The sequence below is a fragment of the Entelurus aequoreus genome, linkage group LG18 (assembly GCF_033978785.1).
Source record: "Entelurus aequoreus isolate RoL-2023_Sb linkage group LG18, RoL_Eaeq_v1.1, whole genome shotgun sequence".
In the NCBI taxonomy this organism is placed as follows: domain Eukaryota; kingdom Metazoa; phylum Chordata; class Actinopteri; order Syngnathiformes; family Syngnathidae; genus Entelurus; species Entelurus aequoreus.
Window position 1 is genome coordinate 12480997 of NC_084748.1, and position 24000 is coordinate 12504996.

General features: G+C 41.9%; 1 pseudogene; it reads left to right on the top strand.

Annotated features, from left to right (window-relative positions):
• The window catches only part of LOC133634278 (glutamate receptor ionotropic, NMDA 2A-like), a 54597-nt pseudogene that overhangs the window by 4051 nt on the left and 26546 nt on the right, over positions 1–24000 (top strand).

Consider the following 24000-nt stretch of genomic DNA (forward strand, 5'->3'; position numbering starts at 1 on the left):
ATTTTGTTAATATTTCAATGGTAGTGGAAAAGTTAGGCCTGGAGGTCAAAAAGGTAGAGAGCCCCTGTATTACATGCACGCTCGCTTGTCTTACAATGGCATTCTCCAAAGGGGGCGCCATTTCATTATACCATTATTTGTGACTGACCACGCCCCTCCTCTGTCCACCCAGGTGGTGTACAAGAAAGCCGTGATGGCCGTCGGCTCCCTGACCATCAACGAGGAGAGGTCGGAGGCCATCGACTTCTCCGTGCCCTTCGTAGAAGAACCGGCATCAGCGTGATGGTGTCGCGTAGCAACGGCACCGTCTCCCCGTCCGCATTCCTCGGTAACCCGACGCTCCTTTTGCCCCGCCTCCCAAGCCGTCCCGTCTGGTCCCGGCATGATCTCGCTCGTGAAGCGGAATGTTTTATTCAGGCGCAAGTTCTGACGCTCGCCTTTTTTCGGGCCTCCGCACCCTGTGCGCAACGGAGCGTGCCGGCTGGGGTTTTTTTTTTTTGCGGGAGCGCCGTCCTCCTCACGCCGCCGCCGCCGCCGCCGCCGCTCTCATGTCTTGTGGGGCCAGGCCAGGGCGGGAGGGGGCGGCGGTGCGTGTGTTGGTCGCCGCGCATTAAGCCTTGCGTCAGTGTGTTTGATGCCCGCACGCATGTACTTGATGTGCTGCAATCAGGGTCAATGCTCTGTGTGTGTGTGTGTGTGTGTGTGTGTGTGTGTGTGTGTGTGTGTGTGTGTGTGTGTGTGTGTGTGTGTGTGTGTGTGTGTGTGTGTGTGTGTGTGTGTGCAGGACAGGCCAGGGTATCAGTGACGGTTCAGTATCTCTGGCGCTCATATTAGAGGCAACTCAGCGCTACAATCTCTCAGGGTTGGCTAACCCTGGCAGTCACATACTTAACACACACACACACACACACACACACACACACACACACACACACACACACACACACACACACACTTTTGTCTGGCTTTCCTGATGCTCGTGCGACTCGTGCCCTGCAACGCGACCACACACACACACACACACACACACACATACAGGGGGGCACATCAGATCATTCTGGTTTCATCAAGAGTCCCCCTCCCCTCCACTTTACCCTTCACACACACACACACACACACACACACACACACACACACACACACACACACACACACACACACACACACCACACACACACACACATTCTTGTATTGTTTACCTTCTTGAGACCTCTCAAAAATGCCAACTTCTTTAGGACCACCCTTTCTAGATATATCCATCCATCCATCTTCTTCCGCTTATCCGAGGTCGGGTCGACGGGGGGCAGCAGCCTAAGCAGGGAAGCCCAGACTTCCCTCTCCCCAGCCACTTCGTCCAGCTCTTCCCGGGGGATCCCGAGGCGTTCCCAGGCCAGCCGGGAGACATAGTCTTCCAACGTGTCCTGGGTCTTCCCCGTGGCCTCCTACCGGTCGGACGAGCCCGAAACACCTCCCTAGGGAGGCGTTCGGGTGGCATCCTGACCAGATGCCCGAACCACCTCATCTGGCTCCTCTCCATGTCTCTAGATATATAAAGATTCGTATTTAAAACATTAATAATATATGCAAACTATGTAAATATAAAAAAAGGTAAGCTTTTAGTCTTTTTATTTATTTTATTTTTTGTTTATTGGTTTTTATTCTTCATTATTTACTTCAAGTTATTACAGTATGTCTCTACAGTATATACATATTTCATACTTGCCAACCTTGAGACAACCAAATTCGGGAGATGGGGTGGGCGGGGTTGTGTTACGGTAACACAACATAAACACAACAGAACAAATACCCAGAACCTCCTTGCAGCGCTAACTCCTCCGGTACGCTACAATATGCACCCCCGCTTTGTCATTCTTGTTCGGTGTGGGTTCACAGTGTGGCGCATATTAGTAACAGTGTTCAAGTTGTTTATACGGCGACCCTCAGTGTGACCTGTATGGCTGTTGACCAACTATGCGTGGCATTCACTTATGTGTGTGTAAAAGCCGCATATATTATGTGACTGGGCCGGCACGCTGTTTGTATGGAGGAAAAGCGGGCGTGACGGCAGGTTGTAGAGGACGCTAAAGGCAGTGCCTTCAAGGCACGCCCCCGATATTGTTGTCCGGGTGGAAATCGGGTGAAATTCGGGAGAATGGTTTGCCCGGGAGATTTTCGGGAGGGGCACTGAAATTCGGGATTCTCCCGGGGAAAATCGGAGAGGTTGGCAAGTATGACATTTTAATTTATCTTTTTTAATAAATTTTGGCCAAAGGGTGGCGCATTTCAATTTCTTACACACACTTGTTATTTCATATGTTGACCAGAGGGGGAGCACTTTTAAAACCGACACACAGTCAATTTGAGAAATCCTCTTTTTGGGACCACCCCTAATTTTAATAGATTTCACCACCAGGGGGTGCAAAGGAGATCTCTATTTTTTGTTTTTTGTAATGTGCTTAAGGCCGATGACAAAGGAGTCACGGGCCACAGATGGCCCCTGTGCCGCACTTTGGGCAACCCAGCTGTAGAAGCTAACTGTTAATGGCCACTATAGTCTTAGTACCGTAGTGTATTTGTTCATCCTATGGTCACATATGGGACGCGGGTTGTCTTACGTCAGCACAGGAAGTCGTAAAATCAGCTTGTTCACCTGGCGGGTTTTTTCGGGGATGAATAGGGAAGTCCTTCTTTAGCTGCTGTCTTGTTTTATCATATATTGCTGCCTTTGCACATGTCAATGTTTACTTTTGTATGCACATTAAATCAACAAAAAATCCTGACTTTGGAGCAATGTTCACGGACTCTAGTATTTGGCTCTCTATTAGATGCAATGGTTTTTCGTATTGGGAACATTAGTTCGCTCCTAACATATGGAAGGTACTTTTCTTGTGGTGTCTCAAGAAGGATAAAAATAGAAGGGTAGAAAAGGATATAAATACAAGAACACACACACACACACACAATCTTGTAATTCTTACCTTCTTGAGACCTCCGAAAAATGCCTACCTCTTTAGGACCACCCTTTCTAGGTATATAAAGAAGTGTGTTTACAACATTAATAATATATACATACTATGCTAATATAAACAAGCTTGTTGTGAAAAATGAGTTGGAATTTCATAAGAAAAAGGTCACAATTTGACTAGGAAAAACAGAATTTTGGAAGTATTATAATAAAAGTCGTAATTTTACTCAACCCAAGTCAAAATTTTTCAAGAAATACTGAACATTTGTGGAATATTATGATTAGAGTTGGGATTTTACTCGGTAACAGTCGCAATTTTACAAGAAAAAGCGTAACATTTTGGCAATTTTATGAAAAGAGTCGTAATTTTACTCGACAAAAGTCACAATTTTATACGAAAACTTAAAAATGTTGGCAATATTATAATAATCGGAATTTTACTTGGCAAATGTATGCCAAAAGTCATCATTTCACTCAAAAAAATGTCACTGTTTTACAAGAACAACAAAAAAATTGGCAATATTGTGATAAAAGTCTGAATTTTATATGACAAATGTCGCCATTTTGCATGGAAAAAGTCATCATTTTACATTAAAAAAAGTAATTATTTTACGCGAAAATATTGCAATATTACAGAAGCAGAAAGAATATGAGAAATCGTTCGCAATTTTATAACAAAAAAAGTCGACACATTGTGAGAAAAAGACTGCTTTTGGTAAAAAAAAAAAATATATATATTTTTTGTTTGTAATTGGTTTTTAATCTTCATTATTTACTTCACATTATTATAGGCAAGGGCAAGGCAAGGCAACTTTATTTGTATAGCGCTTTTCATACACAAGGCAGACTCAAAGTATTATTATAGTATGTCGCTATATAAATTTTTATATTTTTTAATACATTTTGGTCAAAATTTTACAAGAAATCTGAACATTTGTGCAATATTATGATCAAAGTTGGAATTTTACTCGATAAGTCGCAATTTTACAAGAAAAAGCTTAAAATTTTGGCAATTTTATGAAGAGTCGTAAATTTACTCGACAAAAGTCACAATTTTATAACAACATTTTACAATTTTGGCAACATTATAATAATAATCGAAATTTTACGTGGCAAAATTATGATTATCAAGGGGGCGCATTTCAATTTCTTACACACACTTGTTATTTCATATGTTGACCAGAGTTGGAGCACTTTTAAAAGCGACACACAGTCAATTTGAAAAATCCCTCCTTTTTGGGACCACCCTAATTTTGATAGATTTCACCACCAGGGGGTGCAAATGAGACATTCTCTATTAGATGCAATGTTATTGGGACCATGACTTTGGTCCTAACTTGTTCACACCTCCTCATATGGAAGCTACTTTTCCTTGTTGATGTCTCAAGAACGGTAGAGATACAAGAACACACACACACACACACACACACACACACACACACACACACACACACACACACACACACACACACACACACACACACACACACACACACACTCCTTCAGTGGGGTAATAAGAAATATGGAAATGTGCTCCGTCAAAACTACTGTGACTAACTCTCCTTTCCCTCCTTCCTCCTCACTCCCTCTGTCATGTCCTCCTTCTCGTCTTCTTCTTCTCCATCATAAACAACCCCCCCACCCCCCGCCCCCACCTCTCCACCCTCCCAGAGCCCTTCAGCGCCTCTGTTTGGGTGATGATGTTTGTGATGCTGCTCATCGTCACGGCCATCGCTGTCTTCCTTTTTGAGTTCGTCTCCCCGCTGGGCTTCAACCGCAACTTGGCCCAAGGCAAAGGTATACACACACACACACACACACACAACACACACACACACACACACACAGGCGTGGCAAAGCGTGGGAATTGAGCTATTGTTATGCCGACTTTTGGCAAGTTAGCGATGCTAATACTCTCCCAAAGCGTCGACGCAACGCTGAGACGAGCCCGGAGTCGATTAGACGTTTCTATTTTTAGACTAATTTGATTTAAAGTAGCAGCGTAACGGAAAAGGAAAACTGACCTTATTTGCTCGGTTGTCATTGTGGTGGCACTTGGCCCTCCGAATACCAACATAATTTTTTATAGATATATGCATACTAGTTCTAGCTATTAGGCTGTTCTAGTTTTTATTTTTATTATTTTTATTTTTTTTAATTTTATTAATATTATTATTTATTTTTTATTATCTTTTTTTTTTTTTTTTTTTTTTCAATACACTGTAGCACTTTGAGGTTGTTTGCTCAATGTAAAGTGCTTTTTACAAATAAAATCTATTATTATTTATTATTATTATTATTATAATGACCAGTAGTACCGTAGTAGGCCTAAGTATGCATTAAAAACCAAAGCAGAGGTTGTTTAATATTTTCGGCCCTGTAACATTACACACAGTTTGAACAGTAACACTGTGTTTGAATATTTAATTCGGTGATTCTTTCGCGTACCACTAGTGGTACACGTGCCGCAGTTTGAGAAAGACTGCATTAAACCGCATCCAGTTGTGTTTACAATCGGCAAAGTATGTGAAAGTACCGTCTGAACATCACAAAATGCCACAAATTCAGTCGGCAATTTTGAATACTCCCCTTTGAATATCTTCTGCAATTTCTGCAGATTCTACGTCAACATTTCTGCACTCTGACCATATTAGATCCCACATCAAGGCAAGAAAAAACTCAACCCAATGGGATGACAATGAGAAACCTTGAGGGGGACCGCAGATTCATTATTATTTTTGAACAATGACAGTTCAAAAAAAAAATCCCACTAAAATTCAATTTTTTGCTTTAATAATAATAATAATAATAATATATTTTATTTGTAAAAAGCACTTTACATTGAGTAAACAACCTCAAAGTGCTACAGTGTATTAAAAAAAATAAAAAATAAAAAATAAAAAGATAACAAAAAATAAATAAAAATAAAAACTAGAACAGCCAAATAGCTCCAACTAGTATGCATATATCTAAAAAAAAAGGCTTTTTTAAAAAGAAGGGGTTTTTTTTTCATTTGATTTTTATTGACATCCACCATCAGACATTCCTACCCATTACATCATATTCACATAAATCATATATCTGTTGTCTGCCCTAAATGTCAAAATATTTTTGTTTGTATCCCACCCATACCACCCACCCCCGCCCCTCAAAAAAAGAAAGAAACAACAAAAAAAACAAAGTAATATCTACAAATACATCGATTAAATGAACAAACATGATTAAAAAAAGAAGAAGGGTTTTTAAGCCTTTTTTAAAAGCATCCACAGTCTGTGGTGCCCTCAGGTGGTCAGGGAGAGCGTTCCACAGACTGGGAGCGGCGGAGCAGAAAGCCCGGTTTCCCATTGTTCGTAGCTTTCAACATTTAAGTCTCTAAATCAACTTTAGATCTACAAATGTATAAGTTATTTTTATTATTTATTATTTTAAGTTTTTTGTTTTATTTTATTCCTTTTTTTTTGTCAAATAAACCCTTTTTTTAAATGGCAAAAACACAAAATATGCAATATTTTCTCCCCAGAATATTTTAAAGTGGAATATTGGATGTGAAATACCTTAAATACTTCAATATTTTTTTAATAACATTGAGCAATGACAATTGGGGATCCAAAATGGCCCCTCATAAAAGTGTTAAAAAAAAAAAAGTCATACAATATTTAGTTTCTAAATCAACTTTAGATCTATAAGTTATTATTATTATTATTTATTATTTTGTTATGTTTTTTGTTATATTTTATGCCTTTTTTTTTTCCCAAATAAACCCTTATTTTATATGGCAAAAACACAAAATATGCCATATTTTCTCCTCAGAACACATTACAGTGGAATATTTGATGTGAAATACCTAAAATACGTAAATATTTTTTTATAACATTGATATTGGGGACGGCATGGCGCACTTGGGAGAGTGGCCGTGCCAGCATCCTGAGGGTTCCTGGTTCAATCCCCACCTTCTACCAACCTCGTCACGTCCGTTGTGTCCTTGAGCAAGACACTTCACCCTTGCATGGCAGCTCCCGCCATCAGTGTGTGAATGTGTGTGTGAATGTATAAATAGTGTCTAAGCGCTTTGAGTACCTTGAAGGTAGAAAAGCGCCATACAAGTATAACCCATTTACCATTTACCATTATTAGATCAGTCATACTGGAAATATGAAAACGTTGGCTGCCTATCATTCACAATCCTTATGTAAGACAAGAACGTGCATTCTAAATCGTAAATAAATATCTAACAATTGAGTATTTGTGATAAGGGCGATGGCTGTTTACGACCCCCCTCCCTTAGAAACAGATGTTGCCATGTAATCGGGGGGTCACCCACATATGCGGTCCTCTCCAAGGTTTCTCATAGTCATTCACATCGACGTCCCATTGGGGTTGTGAGTTTTTCCTTGCCCTTATGTGGGTTCTGTACCGCGGATGTCGTTGTGGCTTGTGCATCCCTTTGAGACACTTGTGATTTAGGGCTATATAAATAAACATTGATTGATTGATTGATTGAGTAATGCAGCTGAGATAGGCTACAGCACCCCCCGCGACCCCGAAAGGGACAAGCGGTAGAAAATGGATAGATGAGTCAACAGATGGGCGTTGCTGTTGTGCTCATTACACCCTGTCTAAAACATCAAAAAAGGCGCCAGCAATACCCCATTTACATGTCGTGACCTGAAATGTAACCAAATATGACTGTTATTGTTATTATAAGTGCTAACGCAGACGGACTATTTTAGCAACGCATTGATAGCAGTGAGCTAATGCTAGCTTGCTCTGCTATTGTTGACAGACTGAGACGACGGCCACTTCTGCTTGGTCTCAAACTTGCTAAAAGTAAATTGTAAATAATAACTCATGCATCTCTCACCTGCTAGTAAACAAATGTGGCCATGGACCGACAGGCTGGTCCACTTTCAGGTCCCCCGAGATGGCAAAAAAGACACCAAATTACGCGTGTCGCAGTCATTTATCCCGTCGGTCGACATCCCAGCTGTCAGGTTCAAACACTGCTGACATCTATTAAACAAGACAAGAAGCAAGGAATTAAACAGAGACAGAATAAAATTTGGCTCAGTGAGGAGAAACGTCTGGGCTGTACTCTTGTACAGTCTCCACCACGCTCTGACGAAAGATTGTACGTCTCCTCTTTTATTTGGACTTTCCCTGATTACATAGCAACAGCTGTATCTAAGGGAGGGGGGGTCATAAACAGCCATCGCCCTTATCATAAAACAGTTAAAAGAAAAGGTGCCTGGAGGGGAGTCAGGCCCTGCTTCCTCTCCGCTTTTGTAGATCTCGGGTCAAGACAAAATCTTCCCGTGGATTACAATAGAAGAAAAAAAAACGACGATTGCGATTGAATCTTTATCTAAACGGAATTATGTGAGCGTCCCGTCGGTCGACATCCCAGCTGTCAGGTTCAAACACTGCTGACATCTATTAAACAAGACAAGAAGCAAGGAATTAAACAGAGACCGAATTACATTTGGCTCAATGAGGAGAAACGTCTGGGCTGTACTCTTGAACAGTCTCCACCACGCTCTGGCGAAAGATTGTATACGTCTCCTCTTTTATTTGGACTTTCCCTGCTTACATGGCAACAGCTGTTTCTAAGGGAGGGGGGTCGTAAACAGCCATCGCTCTTATCACAAAACAGTTCAAAGAAAATGGTGCCTGGAGGGGTGTCAGGAATCTTCCTGTGGATTACAATAGAAGAAAGAAACCGACGCCTTCATGTCGCTTCCCATCGTACACAGTGGAGTTTTACAAGCCTTTTGCTTGGTAGGATCAAAGACAGCTTTTGTCCTCTCGCAGGGCGAACTGAACGCAATGTAACACAACGTTTTGTGATAACTTAGATACAATTATTCTGACACCAGCGAGAGTGGAACTATTACACTAAGTGTTTGTTTTATTATGGTTAGTTTGTATGTTGAGCACCGAGCAATGCTGCTAACGCTATGGTGTCACAATAAAGCTACACCCGTTTAGCACTCGGCTTTTGAAACTTATTGCTCATCCTCTTTGTTTTTTGGCTCAAAAATGAAAGGTGCCAGGTTCTATTTTTCCTTGAGATTGATACTATTTTGATCATATCTTTTTATTCGCAAACTGCGTAAGTCTTTTGGTGTCATAAATCAAATATATATGATAATAGCCTCAATATAGTGAAAACTTGTTTGTCTATTCTACTGCTACTTTAAAGGAGTTCTCCTCGCAAATTTGCTCTGCTTCCTTTATTCCTTTCTTTGCACGCTCTGGCAGATTTGAACCCCTTCTTTTTTTAGTCTTTATAGAAAACAGGCAGACTGTCACGCCCTGCTTGGCAGTGTAGTCTGGTATCTGGGTTTTGCCATGTTCAGCGTTAGTTCCTGTCCAGCGCTCTTATTTTCTTGAATCCACTTTTTGTTACTTTTTGTTATGCAGCATCTTTAGGTTGCTTGCCTGTGTGTAAACTGTGGCTTACTGCTAGCATTCTATTAGGTTGTTTAGTTATGTCCTGTGATTGCTTCCACTATGCTTCCCGTGCACTCCAAGCTGCACTATCCATCCAACCATCCATCTTCTTCCGCTTATCCGAGGTCGGGTCGCGGGGGCAGCAGCCTAAGCAGGGAAGCCCAGATTTTCCTCTCCCCAGCCACTTCGTCCAGCTCCTCCCGGGGGATCCCGAGGCGTTCCCAGGCCAGCCGGGAGACATAGTCTTCCCAACGTGTCCTGGGTCTTCCCCGTGGCCTCCTACCGGTTGGACGTGCCCTAAACACCTCCCGAGGGAGGCGTTCGGGTGGCATCCTGACCAGATGCCCGAACCACCTCATCTGGCTCCTCTCGATGTGGAGGAGCAGTGGCTTTACTTTGAGCTCCCCCCGGATGGCAGAGCTTCTCACCCTATCTCTAAGGGAGAGCCCCGCCACCCGGCGGAGGAAACTCATTTCGGCCGCCTGTACCCGTGATCTTGTCCTTTCGGTCATGACCCAAAGCTCATGACCATAAGTGAGGATAGGAACGTAGATCGACCGGTAAATTGAGAGCTTTGCCTTCCGGCTCAGCTCCTTCTTCACCACAACGGACCAATACAGCGTCCGCATTACTGAAGACGCCGCACCGATCCGCCTGTCGATCTCACGATCCCCTTTTCCCTCACTCGTGAACAAGACTCCTAGGTACTTGAACTCCTCCACTTGGGACAGGGTCTCCTCCCCAACCCGGAGATGGCACTCCACCCTTTTCCGGGCAAGAACCATGGACTCGGACTTGGAGGTGCTGATTCTCATCCCAGTCGCTTCACACTCGGCTGCGAACCGATCCAGTGAGAGCTGAAGATCCTGGCCAGATGAAGCCATCAGGACCACATCATCTGCAAAAAGCAGAGACCTAATCCTGCAGCCACCAAACCGGATCCCCTCAACGCCTTGACTGCGCCTAGAAATTCTGTCCATAAAAGTTATGAACAGAATCGGTGACAAAGGGCAGCCTTGGCGGAGTCCAACCCTCACTGGAAACGTGTCCGACTTACTGCCGGCAATGTGGACCAAGCTCTGACACTGATTGTACAGGGACCGGACAGCCACAATCAGACAGTCCGATACCCCATACTCTCTGAGCACTCCCCACAGGACCTCCCGAGGGACACGGTCGAATGCCTTCTCCAAGTCCACAAAGCACATGTAGACTGGTTGGGCAAACTCCCATGCACCCTCAAGAACCCTGCCGAGAGTATAGAGCTGGTCCACAGTTCCACGACCAGAACGAAAACCACACTGTTCCTCCTGAATCCGAGGTTTGACTATCCGGCGTAGCCTCCTCTCCAGTACACCCGAATAGACCTTACCGGGAAGGCTGAGGAGTGTGATCCCACGATAGCTGGAACACACCCTCCGGTTCCCCTTCTTAAAGAGAGGAACCACCACCCCGGTCTGCCAATCCAGAGGTACCGCCCCCGATGTCCACGCGATGCTGCAGAGTCTTGTCAACCAAGACAGCCCCACAGCATCCAGAGCCTTAAGGAACTCCGGGCGGATCTCATCCACCCCCGGGGCCTTGCCACCGAGGAGCTTTTTAACTACCTCAGCAACCTCAGCCCCAGAAATAGGAGAGCCCACCACAGATTCCCCAGGCAGCTTCCTCATAGGAAGACGTGTCGGTGGGATTGAGGAGGTCTTCGAAGTATTCCCTCCACCGATCCACAACATCCGCAGTCGAGGTCAGCAGAACACCATCCGCACCATACACTGTGTTGACAGTGCACTGCTTCCCCTTCCTGAGGCGGCGGATGGTGGTCCAGAATCGCTTCGAAGCCGTCCGGAAGTCATTTTCCATGGCCTCGCCGAACTCCTCCCATGTCCCAGTTTTTGCCTCCGCGACCGCTGAAGCCGCACACCGCTTGGCCTGTCTGTACCTGTCTGCTGCCTCCGGAGTCCCATGAGCCAAAAGAACCCGATAGGACTCCTTCTTCAGCTTGACGGCATCCCTCACCGCCGGTGTCCACCAACGGGTTCTAGAATTACCGCCATGACAGGCACCAACTACCTTGCGGCCACAGCTCCAATCAGCCGCCTCGACAATAGAGGTGCGGAACATGGTCCACTCGGACTCAATGTCCAGCACCTCCCTCGTGACATGTTCAAAGTTCTTCCGGAGGTGGGAATTGAAACTCTCTCTGACAGGAGACTCTGCCAGACGTTCCCAGCAGACCCTCACAATGCGTTTGGGCCTGCCAGGTCTGTCCGGCATCCTCCCCCACCATCGCAGCCAACTCACCACCAGGTGGTGATCGGTAGAAAGCTCCGCCCCTCTCTTCACCAGAGGGTCCAAAACATGAGGCCGCAAATCCGATGACACAACTACAAAGTCGATCATGGAACTGCGGCCTAGGGTGTCCTGGTGCCAAGTGCACATATGGACACCCTTATGCTTGAACATGGTGTTCGTTATGGACAATCTGTGACGAGCACAAAAGTCCAATAACAAAACACCACTCGGGTTCAGATCCGGGCGGCCATTCTTCCCAATCACACCTCTCCAGGTTTCACTGTCGTTGCCAACATGAGCGTTGAAGTCACCCAGTAGGACAAGGGAATCACCCGGGGGAGCACTTTCCAGTACTCCCTCGAGTGTATCCAAAAAGGGTGGGTACTCTGAACTGCTGTTTGGTGCGTAAGCACAAACAACAGTCAGGACCCGTCCCCCCACCCGAAGGCAGAGGGAGGCTACCCTCTCGTCCACCGGGTTGAACTCCAACGTGCAGGCTTTGAGTCGGGGGGCAACAAGAATTGCTACCCCAGCTCGTCGCCTCTCACTGCGTGCAACGCCAGTGTGGAAGAGAGTCCAGCCCCTCTCGAGAGAACTGGTTCCAGAGCCCTTGCTGTGTGTCGAGGTGAGTCCGACTATATCCATCCGGAACTTCTCTACCTCGCGCACAAGCTCAGGCTCCTTCCCCCCCAGCGAGGTGACGTTCCACATCCCAAGAGCTAGCTTATGTAGCCGAGGATCGGACCGCCAGGTGCCCTGCCTTCGGCTTCCGCCCAGCTCACAAAGCACCCGACCTCTATGGCCCCTCCCATGAGTGGTGAGCCCATTGGAGGGGGGACCCACGTTGCCTCTTCGGGCTGTGCCCGGCCGGGCCCCATGGGGACAGGCCCGGCCACCAGGCGCTCGCCATCGTGCCCCAACTCCGGGCCTGGCTCCGGAGGGGGGCCCCGGTGACCCGCGTCCGGGCGAGGGAAATCTGAATCCTTGTTGTTTCCTTTCCATAGAAGTCTTTGAGCTGCACTAGTCCTTTGTTTTTTTCTTATATCAAACACCTTTTGAGATGCTGTTGTCCTTGATTTGAAACTTGATTTCAATTGATGTCAAAGGTCGCTGTTAGGTTTGGACTCAGTTGACATAGCAAGAAAAAGAAGAGTAAAATATGGTATTTTACCGGGAAAAACTGAGTTTTGGCAGATTTGAATGGACCAACTCCAAGACTCTAATTAGGGTCAAATGTACAAAAACACACTTCCTATACATCAAAAGTCAATTCAAACCTGAATTTTGTGATATATTAAGAAATGTAACATATTTTTTAGTGACGCGTGCCAAATTCTGTACTTTTATAGGCTCTGACCGAATTCCGTCGGTACTACCAGGTATCGACTCACCTAAAGTCAAACGGTGCCATTTTTGGATACCTTTATTGCACGTGGTGTACTTGGATTGGCCAGATCTAGTCTTAGACTTACATTTGTCAGATCTAGTCTTAGACTTAGATTGGTCAGATCTAGTCTTAGACTTAGATTGGTCAGAACTATTTTTAAACTAAGATTTGTCAGATCTAGTCTTAGACTTAGATTGGTCAGAACTATTTTTAAACTAAGATTTGTCAGATCTAGTCTTAGACTTAGATTGGTCAGAACTATTTTTAAACTAAGATTGGTCATATCTATTCTTAGACTTAGATTAGTCAGATCTAGTTTTAGACTTAAATAGGTCAGATATAGTCTTAGACTTAGATTGGTCAGATCTAGTCTTAGATATAGATTGGTCAGATCTAGTCTTAGACTTAGATTGGTCAGAACTATTTTTAAACTAAGATTGGTCAGATATAGTCTGAGACTTAGATTAGTCAGATCTAGTCTTAGACTTAGATTGGTCAGAACTATTTTTAAACTAAGATTGGTAAGATATAGTTTTAGACTTAGATTAGTCAGATCTAGTCTTGGACTTAAATAGGTCAGATCTTGTCTTGGACTTAGATTGGTCAGATCTAGTCTTAGATATAGATTGGTCAGATCTAGTCTTAGACTTAGATTGGTCAGAACTATTTTTAAACTAAGATTGGTCTGATATAGTCTGAGACTTAGATTAGTCAGATCTAGTCTTAGACTTAGATTGGTCAGAACTATTTTTAAACTAAGATTGGTAAGATATAGTTTTAGACTTAGATTAGTCAGATCTAGTCTTAGACTTAGATTGGTCAGATCTAGTTTAGACTTAGATTGGTCAGAATTATTTTTAAACTAAGATTGGTCAGATCTAGTCTTGGACTTAAATAGGTCAGATCTTGTCTTGGACTTAGATTGGTCAGATCTAGTCTTAGATATAGATTGGTCAGATCTAGTCTTAGACTTAGATTGGTCAGAACTATTTTTAAACTAAGATTGGTCTGATATAGTCTGAGACTTAGATTAGTCAGATCTAGTCTTAGAATTAGATTGGTCAGATCTAGTCTTGACTTAGATTGGTCAGAACTATTTTTAAACTAATATTGGTCAGACCTAGTCTTAGACTTAGATTAGTCAGATCTAGTCTTAGACTTAAATTGGTCAGATCTAGTCTATAGACTTAGATTAGTCAGATCTAGTCTTAGACTTAGATGAGTCAGATGTAGACTTAGATTGGTCAGATCTAGTCTTAGACTTTGATTAGTCAGATCTAGTCTTAGCCTTAGATGAGTCCGATCTAGCCTTGGACTTAGTTTGGTCAGATCTAGTCTTAGACTTAGATTAGTCAGATCTAGTCTTAGACTTAGATGAGTCCGATCTAGCCTTAGACTTAGATTAGTCAGATCTAGTCTTAGACTTAAATTGGTAAGATCTAGTCTTAGACTTTGATTAGTCAGATCTAGTCTTAGACTTAGATGAGTCCGATCTAGCCTTAGACTTAGATTAGTCAGATCTAGTCTTAGACTTAGATTGGTCAGATCTAGTCTAGCGGCTGTTGCCAAAACCCCAAATATTGGTACTAATGAAGCCTACTTGGATGAAAGGTGAAACGCCCTCTAAGACAAACTGAACAGTCCAGTTGCGATCGATTGAATGCCCCGAGAAAACAGTGGTACGGTTTTTCAATTCACAGTCATTTGGTGTAAAAAAAAAAAACAACCCAAATTTTATGGTAAAGTTCGGGTGACTGAACTGCCAGGTTTTGTTTATTTCTTTTACCGTAAAATCTATCGATGTTATTTTTTTACAGTGTAACAAGTTGCCATCTACTGAACCTGACCAGCTCTACTACCTCGTATTTATATATGGCGGCATGAGCATGAATTCCTTACTCACGGTGCTGTTTTGCATGGTCAAAATCGCTGTTTGGACCGTTGGAACATTTTTACTTTGGCCCTTGGAGGCAAACATTTTGGGAGCCCCTGAAATAGAGAATACATAGTCTGGGTTCAGACTAGATCCAAGCAATGTAGATCTGTGAAGCCTGCTCAGATCAGAGACAAAACGTCTTCTGAGACAAACTGAACAGTCCACGAGCGATCAATTGAAAGCCTGAAGAACAATAACCAGAAGGAGAACATCCATGGACACCAAAATAGGTCAGAGAACATCGAAATGGGACTTTTCTAACTTTTCAAGTAAGAACCATTTTACTGTCGCAGCAATTGCCTCACTTTCAATCCCCCAAAAAAAGTGATCAGCCTACCGTTGTTGCACTTCATCAATTTTTCATGGGAAAGAGACAAGTGTGTTCCCCCTAAAATGTTCCTTGTTGCCTTCATGACTGTGTCCAAAGTGCTTGCTCATCCCGTCTTGGATCTCTTTGACGCAGCCTTTTACCAACATGCTTTTAGCTCAGACCCCTAAAGTAAATATTTGCATCCTTCGCTCCGAGCCAAAAATATTTCTTTATTGCCAGACTCATATTCTATTCTCGGTATAAAAAAACCCCAACAAAAACACTGCAGGGTTAGGGGTAGTGACCCTAAGCAAAATTGTTCATTTATTTTTATTCAGTTATTTTCTATTTTATTCATTGCTATTATTTTCTCAATGTTATGTTTTAATTCATTTATTATTGTATTATTTATGTTTTATTTTTACATACATTTTAACATATTTTGTATACTTCATTTGAGTTATTCTCCAGTTTGGACACCTGAAAGGTGCAATTTTTTGTTTTGTTATTGTCAATAGTGCTGGGTGTACCTTTTTTTGTACTTTTATTTACCCAGGAATCTACATGTGTGTGTTCATCTGTTTTTTTGGGGTTTTTTTTTAATTACAAAACCCAAAACCAGTGAAGTTGGCACGTTGTGTAAATCAGTGGTCCCCAACCTTTTTGTAGCTGCGGACCGGTCAACGCTTGAAAATTTGTGGGGTTTAAAAAATAAATAAATAAATAAAAAAATTATGTAAAAAAAAAATAAAAATAAATTTTTGTATTTTTTTTTTACATAAATAAATTCAATCATGTGTGCTTACGGACTGTATCCCTGCAGACTGTATTGATCTATATTGATATATAATGTATATATTGTGTTTTTTATGTTGATTTCATTAAAAAAAAGAATATATATATATATATATATATTTTTTTTTTAATTTTTCTTGTGCGGCCCGGTACCAATCGGTCCGCGGACCGGTACTGGGCCGCGGACCGGTACCGGGCTGCGGCCCGGTGGTTGGGGACCACTGGTGTAAGTAGTAAATAAAAACAGAATACAATGATTTGCAAATCCTTTTCAACTTATATTCAATTGAATAGACTGCAAAGACAAGATATTTAACGTTCAAACTGGAAAACTTTGTTATTTTTTGCAAATATTAGCTCATTTGGGATTTGATGCCTGCAACATGTTTCAAAAAAGCTGGCACAAGTGGCAAAAAAGACTGAGAAAAGTTGAGGAATGCTCATCAAACACTTATTTGGAACATCCCACAGGTGAACAGGCTAATTGGGAACAGGTGGGTGCCATGATTGGGTATAAAAGCAGCTTCCATGAAATGCTCAGTCATTCACAAACAAGGACGGGGCGAGGGTCACCACTTTGTCAACAAATGCATGATCAAATTGTCCAACAGTTTAAGAACAACATTTCTCAACCAGCTATTGCAAGGAATTTTGGAATTTCACCATCTACGGTCTACATGTATTATATAGTAGACATTTAAAATGTATTATATAGTTGACAGTTACATGTATTATATAGTAGACATTTACATGTATTACATAGTAGACGTGGCATGCAGTTGCAATTCCAAGACATTAGGTGGCAGTAGTGTATAGACACAGCTCTTGTTGAGCCCCACAAAGTGTTAATACTGTAAGTACTGTACTTATTACACAACAGCTGTTTGATTGTAACATGCTGTGGAGGTCTTGCGCCTCCGGGTTCTTCGGACCACCAAGGCCGGACATGGCAGGCTTGACGGTTTTGTGATTCGGTTTATTTTTCAATAAACTTATCGCTCTGCTTTTCAGCAATCGCCTCTCGTCTCCGTCTCCGTTTCAGTCTCGCTCTCGCTCGTGCTCGTGCTCGTGCTCGTGCTCGTGCTCGTGCTCGGGTTTTGTCTTCACCGTCAACAACTCCAACTTCTCCAACCTCTTCCTTCCCGGCTGCTGCCCTTTTATAGAGTGACAGGTGTTTAGATAAACGCGCCCAGGTGGGCCATCTACGCACCTGTCGCCGATCTCGGAGCCGGCCCCGGCACACCCCACCTTGCTGTAGGTCCTCAGGCCACGCCCCCTCACACATGCATCTTAGTTATAGTTGTCATAACAAAAAAACTTGGCGGTGTTGAAATTGCTAATGCTGATCAGTAGCATGTGTATGGCATATTCAATGTAAATTAGCGACGAGCTACTGTTTCTTTTTTCAAAACGGAGCCTTACTTTTGAGCGCTTTCTATCAGGCACGCTTGCTTTGTTGGCATGGAAACTTGACCTAAGGGCAGTCCGTTATACAAGTGCTTATAACCGGACGTGAAGTCGCGTGCAACGAAGGTATCGAAACATGGTACCGTAAGAGTTTAGGTGAAACGGTACCCAATAATAGAACTTGGGTGGAAAGATGAAGGTGATGGAGTGGAGTTTTATATACTATTATTATTATTATTATTAAACATACAGTAAGTAATAAGAGGGGTGGGAGTACATAAGTTTTTACTTCTTCTCACTCCTTTTCGGATATGTTTACATTAAATGTTTATTTTCATTTCTTGTTTCTTTTGCTTTTTATTATTACTATTTATATTATTATTATTATGGTTTTTGTTATTCATTCTTGAATGGCTTTTTTGTTGTTATTTTTCAAAATTTGTTGTTTTTGTTTTGTCTACATATTCGAAATAAACATGAAAAAATAAATAAATAAATAAATAAATAAATAAAAAGTGGACAATACATTTCTGCTCCGCCCCTGAACACAATTGAGAGGAGGAGATCATGAACATTGTTGTCATTTCCTGTGGGGATTCATTAGTGGTCTTCTCCCTCAGACCCTCACGGTCCATCCTTCACCATCGGCAAGGCCGTCTGGCTGCTGTGGGGTCTGGTGTTCAACAACTCAGTTCCTGTCCAGAACCCCAAGGGCACCACCAGTAAGTTCATCGTGTCGGTGTGGGCCTTCTTCGCCGTCATCTTCCTGGCCTCGTACACCGCCAACCTGGCCGCCTTCATGATCCAGGAGGAGTTTGTGGACCAGGTCACCGGACTGTCTGACAAGAAGGTGACACACACACACACACACAGTTTGGGTTTATCTTGGTTTCCATGCCAGACGGGTCCCCTTAAGGCTGCAAGGACCTGACCCCTCTGGTCATCACTGTCACCATGCTAACACTGGCAGCTTAGCGCACACACACACACACACACACACACACACACACACACACACACACACTGAGCAGTGTCAGCAGAACCTCACGCTAGACTAGCCTCACAATGACGATAACGACAACTGATGAGTCCGGCGCTCGGCGTCTCGCCTCCTGCCCCCCTCTCCTCTGTCTCTTCCCGTCACTCGGGTTCCTCACCTCGTCTCCTCTCTGGTCCCCCCCCCCCCCCTCCAGTTCCAGAGCCCCTACTCCTATTCCCCGCCCTTCCGCTTCGGGACGGTCCCCAACGGCAGCACGGAGCGCAACATCCGCAAGAACTACCCGGACATGCACCAGTACATGACCAAGTACCACCAGACGGGCGTGCAGGACGCGCTGGTCAGCCTCAAGACCGGGTAAGATCCCACCTGGACCTGGGTCCTCCTGGGGAAGTGTCTTCTTTTTTTTTTTTTTTTACACGCATTCCTATAAAGCAGGGTGTCCAAACATTAGCGATTTTACATGGCGATTTCAACGCCTCCAAATTTGGTAATGAAAACTACAACTAAGATGAATGTTACAATTAGAGATAATGCAGTGTTTCCCACACATTCATTTATTTGTGGCGGCCCGCCACGAAAGAATTACGTCCGCCACAAATAATTTTTTTTAAAAATTATTTTATTTTATTAATTTTTTTTGTCCTGTCCAGCTTCTCAGGCAAATCATGTAGTTGATGTAGATGCCCATATAGGCTGTTCAGATTTACTTTACAAAAGAGAAGTGTAGGATACTTCTCTTGTTGCCTTATTTGTATTTGACCACTACTGTTTTCTGTTTATTTGTTACTGACTGTGGCAGGACACCTCTGCCTCTGTTTCACTTTATGTTGCTGGTAAATAATATGGTTGTAGTAGTAGGCTAAAGTTAAATTATTTAGTATGCACTAATTAAAGGGGCAGAGCTTTAAGAGACATTTTAGCTTTTATATTTTATAAGATATATTTTTTGTAAGAACCACAATTAATAAATATATTTCAGTGAATAACTTATTGTTCAAATCTGTATATAAATATGTACATAAACTGTTGTAATTATATTGTAAAATGGATGGATGGATGGATGTTTAAAACAAAACTGTTATTATTAATTAGTAAGTATACATTTTTTGAGCCTTTTTAGAGAAAATCATATCATTGTAGTAAATTATGCAAATTACCCGATGATGTCATGGTGACCACGCCCATAGCCACGCACCCATCGCCACAGGTATCTTGTCAGTTTATGTGAAACACTGTAATGGCTTTTTTGCCAATATCCGATTTTCCGATATTGTCCGACTCTTACCGATACCGATATATACAGTCGTGGAATTAACACATAATTATGCCTAATTTTGTTGTGATGCCCCGCTGGATGCATTAAACAATGTAACAAGGTTTTCCAAAATAAGATAGATAGGTCTTTATTGTCATTGCACAAGTACAACAAAACTTTGTTTCCAGCACAAACCCGTTCAAGATCAGACAAACAAACAGTGTGCAGGGTTACAGAACAGGAACGCTGATGGGTAAGGCGCCCCGTAAAAGATGGGGAAAAAGGTAAAATGCTGGGGAAGGATGAGTAAAAAAATACAATCTAGACTGGGCTCCTAAGGGGGCCCAGTCTGGAGTGGGAAAAAACCTCCATAGCAAAGCACATATACATATTACAACGTACATCTAGAGCAGGGGTCACCAACCTTTTTGAAAGCAAGAGCTACTTCTTGGGTGCTGATTAATGCGAAGGGCTACCAGTTTGATACACACTTAGATAAATTGCCAGAAATAGCCAAATTGCTCAATTTACCTTTAACTCTATGTTATTATTAATAATGAATGATATTTACACTTAATTGAACGGTTTAAAAGAGGAGAAAACACGAAAAAAATGACAATTAAATTTTGAAACATAGTTAATCTTCAATTTCGACTCTTTAAAATTCAAAATTCAACCGAAAAAAAGAAGAGAAAAACTAGCTAATTCGAATCTTTTTGAAAAAATTAAAAAAATAATTTATGGAACATCATTAGTAATTTTTCCTGATTAAGATTAATTTTAGAATTTTGATGACATGTTTTGAATAGGTTAAAATCCAATCTACACTTTGTTAGAATATATAACAAATTGGACCAAGCTATATTTCTAGCAAAGACAAATCATTATTTCTTCTAGATTTTCCAGAACAAAAATTTTAAAAGAAATTCAAAAGACTTTGAAATAAGATTTAAATTTGATTCTACAGATTTTCTAAATTTGCCAGAATAATTTTTTTGAATTTTAATCATAATAAGTTTGAAGAAATATTTCACAAATATTTTTCGTCGAAAAAACAGAAGCTAAAATGAAGAATTAAATTAAAATGTATTTATTATTCTTTACAATAAAAAAAATAAATTTACTTGAACATTGATTTAAATTGTCAGGAAAGAAGAGGAAGGAATTTAAAAGGTAAAAAGGTATATGTGTTTAAAAATCCTAAAATCATTTTTAAGGTTGTATTTTTTCTCTAAAATTGTCTTTCTGAAAGTTATAAGAAGCAAAGTAAAACAAATAATGAATGTATTTAAACAAGTGAAGACCAAGTCTTTAAAATATTTTCTTGGATTTTCAAATTCTATTTGAGTTTTGTCTCTCTTAGAATTAAAAATGTCGGGCAAAGCGAGACCAGCTTGCTAGTAAATAAATACAATTTAACAAATAGAGGCAGCTCACTGGTAAGTGCTGCTATTTGAGCTATTTTTAGAACAGGCCAGCGGGCTACTCATCTGGTCCTTACGGGCTACCTGGTGCCTGCGGGCACCGCGTTGGTGACCCCTGATCTAGAGATATCTAGCAACAGAGGGAAGGGAGTGCGGGGTCATGGTGGTAGGCCGCAGCTCTCGGCGCTGACCATCCATTCATCACCCCTATGGGATTTGCGTCGAGGGTGTTGGGTTGGGGCGGGTGGGGGGTGTATATGTGGCGTGTATTTTTTTGGATGCATGTTTGTGTATAAGCCTGCAGTGTGTCTCTGTTCCGCGGCTTTGATGTTGTGCAGCCGATAAGTCCAAAGTCAACAACAACAGGTGTGTGTCCATGAGAGACAAGAAGGGAGTTTGTTGTGTCTTCACTGCACTGTCCTTCAGGAGAGTCTCCAAACCAGGGAAACAATTCAAGTTAGAATGTTTTGTATGCGAGTGAAAATAAAATTTGCTTTTCACTCTAAATTGTCTATGACTGGTCCTCGAAAATCCTGCGAGGCAGGATCACAGCGTCTTCCAATCATTCGTGGCAGCTTTGGGGTTATAAATCAACTCAAGTTATGGAAAAAAAATGCCAACATGGCACTGCCATATTTATTATTGAAGTCACAAAGTGCATTATTTTTTTTAACATGCCTCAAAACAGCAGCTTGGAATTTGGGACTTGCTCTCCCTGAGAGAGCATGAAGAGGTTGAGGTGGGCGGAGTTGGGGGGGGGGGTGTATATTGTAGCGTCCCGGAAGAGTTAGTGCTGCAAGGGGTTCTGGGTATTTGTTCTGTTGTGTTTGTGTTGTGTTACGGTGCGGATGTTCTCCCGAAATGTGTTTGTCATTCTTGTTTGGTGTGGGTTCACAGTGTGGCGCATATTTGTAACAGTGTTAAAGTTGTTTATACGGACACCCTCAGTGTGACCTGTATGGCTGTTGACCAAGTATGCGATGCATTCACTTGTGTGTGTGAAAAGCTGTAGATATTATGTGACTGGGCCGGCACGTAAAGGAAGTGCTTTTAAGGTTTATTGGCGCTCTGTACTTCTCCCTACGTCCGTGTACACAGCGGCGTTTTAAAAAGTCATACATTTTACTTTTTGAAACAGATACCAATAATTTTGAAACCGATACCGATAATTTCCGATATTACATTTTAAAGCATTTATCGGCCGGTAATATCGGCAGTCCGATATTATCGGACATCTGTAGTTACAATCAAACAGCTGTTGTGTACCGTATTTTTCGGAGTATAAGTCGCTCCGGCCAAAAATGCATAATAAAGAAGGAAAAAAACATATATAAGTCGCACTGGAGTATAAGTCGCATTTTTAGGGGACATTTATTTGATAAAAGCCAACACCAAGAATAGACATTTGAAAGGCAATTTAAAATAAATAATAGAATAGTGAACAACAGGCTGAATAAGTGTACGTTATATGAGGCATAAATAACCAACTGAGAACGTGCCTGGTAGGTTAACGTAACATATTATGGTAAGAGTCATTCAAATAACTATAACATATAGAACATGCTATACGTTTACCAAACAATCTGTCACTCCTAATCGCTAAATCCCATGAAATCTTATACGTCTAGTCTCTTACGTGAATGAGCTAAATAATATTATTTGATATTTTACGTAATGTGTTAATAATTTCACACAAAAGTCGCTCCTGAGTATAAGTCGCACCCCCGGCCAAACTACGAAAAAAACTGCGACCTATAGTCCGAAAAATACGGTAATAAGTACAATTTTGTAAGTTCAAATTTTGCATTACTCTGTTTTTTGGCAGCTTTATAACAAATGAGATAATCGTCGCATACGCAAACAACCCAAAGTGTTTTGTAAAAATCTTCCGCATCAATTACTATAAAAGGGAACTGCACTTTTTGGGGGGGAATTTTGCCCATTGTTCACAATTATGAGAGACAAGAAGACAATTGAATATAAGTTGAAAAGGATTTGCGAATCATTGTATTCTGTTTTTATTTACCATTTACACAACGTGCCAACTTCACTGGTTTGCGGTTTTTTACTTGGAGTGTGTCTATAAAACCTTGATGGAGGGTTTTAGAGGCTTTAAAGGCTACAACGGTGACATCTTCCAAGCGTGTTTTATCATCTTTAAACCCTATTTAAAAAAAAAAAGACATATGTGTTCTTGTCTCTTATAACGATTCTAAACCATTAGGCACAATTCCAAAAAAAAAAAAGTGCAGTTCCCATTTTAATTTCATTTGTAAATATTTATCACCATTGTCAAAATGGCGACTGAGTGTTTTTGACTTTACAGCGAGGTCGAGGAGCGTGCTCCATAACGATATTCGCCGCAAGCGTCGTTCGAAGCGTTCAGCGGCCATACATCAAACTTGTGTTTGTGCTGAGCTGGTATCTATCAGGCCCGCACAGGGGGGCCGCTTCAGTCTGACACACCACACACACACACACACACTTTGAATTAATGCTCAGAATAATGACAACAACTGCGAACAAGGTCCATTGCACAAAAGTGAGAAAATGAGAAATGTTATCGGCGAGACGAAAATCAGTTTTCTGAAGAATCTTGTAGATATGATTTGAGCGTGGATCTCTTCTGCTCGCCACTGCAAATATTATCTTCAATATTCTTATTTCGGGCCTGCTTTGCTTTCTTTTTTTTTTCTTTTCGGGCAAAAGCAAACAAAAGCTTAAAGGATGCGAATTAGGCTAATCAAATGGTTTGCTGCAGCACAGAAGGGATAAGCGA